Source organism: Sprattus sprattus (assembly GCF_963457725.1).
Source record: "Sprattus sprattus genome assembly, chromosome: 2".
NCBI lineage: Eukaryota > Metazoa > Chordata > Actinopteri > Clupeiformes > Clupeidae > Sprattus > Sprattus sprattus.
This window is the reverse complement of record NC_137921.1, coordinates 7,079,452-7,081,951: the sequence shown is the minus strand read 5'-3', so window position 1 is coordinate 7,081,951 and position 2,500 is coordinate 7,079,452. Positions and strand designations below refer to the sequence as shown.

Below are 2,500 nucleotides of genomic sequence, written 5' to 3'. Positions count from 1 at the left end.
AGCAAAGGCTTCACTTGTTGCTGATTGGCAGGAATTAGAATAAGATAATTAAGATAATTAAGGACTGAAACATATATTGGCAATATATGCTTGTTATTTGTCTGAAAAGATATTTCTTCTTACCAGACATTTTTCATGTTAGAGCATTATACTTCTTCAAACGTTTCAGTACTTAATTATCTTAATAAGGTATTATAAGTTGTTACTGATATTTTATCACTGGTTCTGAGCAAGTTAATGCTAAAACTAGACTGAACCACTGACAAGTACCAAACTGCTTTGTCAAAGTCGGAATCAAGACAAATGTACTTGTTTTTAGTTTGGCCACCGTAGTTTTAAGATATATTTGGGTTCTTTTAAAAAACATTTGGTAAGTCAAATTTTCCTGTTCTGTTGGCAGATAATAACTCCTTTGATGTCTATCAATATCACTCATTTTGAAGATGATGTCAGAGGGCAATACGGATCTGTATCAGACTGGAGAAGAGGGCAATATGCGGCTGGCATGACTACCCATTAGCCAATCAGAACGCTCATACTGTTGTTGTCATAAAATAATTTTGCTTATTTTAAGTAATATATCCTCCATTTCATCAGTTATTAGTTTTGTTCTTAAAAGCTGAATTTTTGCAGTGTAGCAGTTTATAGAGCCAGGACTGCGCACAAACTTGTGAGTTTTTTTGAGCTCACACACTGGACTGACAGTTTGAGGAATGTGAGAATTTTGATGAATTTTGACAAAATGTGTAAAGAATTATAATCATGAACTATATCTTAACCGCTGTGCCTTAATCATTCACATATCACATGGCACGACCAGTTTCATTTGAATTATTTTTAATAATTCTACTCATTTTTCAATGTAAGTCACTCAAGTACTTTATTTGACACTTCTCAAAAACGATGTAAAAAACAGGTCATCAATTCATGACCTGATGTCGATGGAAACCCGTCCCCGTGTATAGAGCTCAGTTCACTCCAGTTCTGCCCACTCTAGATGAGCGGAGAGCCACACTTCAGCTCCCTCATGTTTAAGGCAAATCCATGCAGTATTTCAGACAATCCAATCTCCTCGTGCTATGAAGTACAAGACTACAGTAAGACTGGAGTAAGAAACAGGAAAAGAAATGAGGAAAAACGCAAAATACAGGTAGTCTTGTTATCTGTCTACATCAATGAAAAAAAAGTGACATATGGTGGATACAAAATCTAACACCTACACCCTACTTTTAAACATCGCAGTCTTGTGACTCCTTCTGAGATTCTATAGACTCGTGTCAGACTTGTCAGGCTCTCATTGATGGGGGTGAAGATGGATTGAGCGTCAACACGATCAGCTCGACAGACACATTCTCTTCCCCTGATTGGATGAAGCCAGCGTTCCTACTCGTCTGCTCCCTCTCCTGAGAATGACGGGCCCATGCAGAGCGGAGCAGAGCAGACCAGCGGAGGTGCCGCACTCATGACTCACTGCTACTACACCCCTCCACCGATACAATCACTACAGCACCAGAAAAAACATTAACCACGACACCAGACTAAATAATAACCACGACACCAGACTAAATAATAACCACGACACCGGACTAAATAATAACCACGACACCAGACTAAATAATAACCACGACACCGGACTAAATAATAACCACGACACCAGACTAAATAATAACCACGACACCAGAATAAACAATAACCACAGCACCAGCCTAAACAATAACCACGACACCAATACAATAACCACAGCACCAGAATAAACAATAACCACGACACCAATACAATAACCACAGCACCAGAATAAACAATAACCATGACACCAGCCTAAATAATAACCACGACACTAGACTAAATAATAAACACAGCACCAGACTAAATAATAACCACGACACCAGCCTAAATAATAACCACGACACCAGACTAAATAATAACCACGACACCAGCCTAAACAATCACCACGACACCAGCCTAAATAATAACCACAACACCAAACAATAAACAATAGCAATAGCACAACACCAGCCGAAACAATACCCTTAGCAATAACCATGACAAAAGTCTAAATAATAACCGTGGAACCATCCTAAACAATAACCATAGCGATAACCATGACACCAGTCTAAAAAATAACCATAGAACCATCCTAAACAATGACCATAGCGATAACCATGACACCAGTCTAAAAAAAAAAAATAGAACCATCCTAAAGAATAACCATAGCGATAACCATGACACCAGTCTAAAAAAAAAAAATAGAACCATCCTAAAGAATAACCATAGCGATAACCATGACACTAGTCTAAAAAAAAAAATAGAATCATCCTAAACAATATCCATTGAACCAGCCTAGACAATAACCATGGCACAAGTCTAAACATTTATCATGACTCCAGCCTAATAATAACTGTGACTCCAGCCTAAACAATAACCATAGCAATAACCGTGACATCTAAACTGTTACTATGATACCCAGAGACAGGACACTCTTGAGTAAGCACAGAGCGGA

General features: G+C 38.1%; 1 protein-coding gene across 1 annotated transcript in view; it reads right to left on the bottom strand.

Moving 5' to 3' along the window:
• The window catches only part of cacnb3a (calcium channel, voltage-dependent, beta 3a), a gene marked incomplete at both ends in the record, with an annotated part of 34,118 nt that overhangs the window by 13,472 nt on the left and 18,146 nt on the right, over positions 1 to 2,500 (bottom strand). The gene's annotated exons all lie outside the window — the stretch shown is intronic.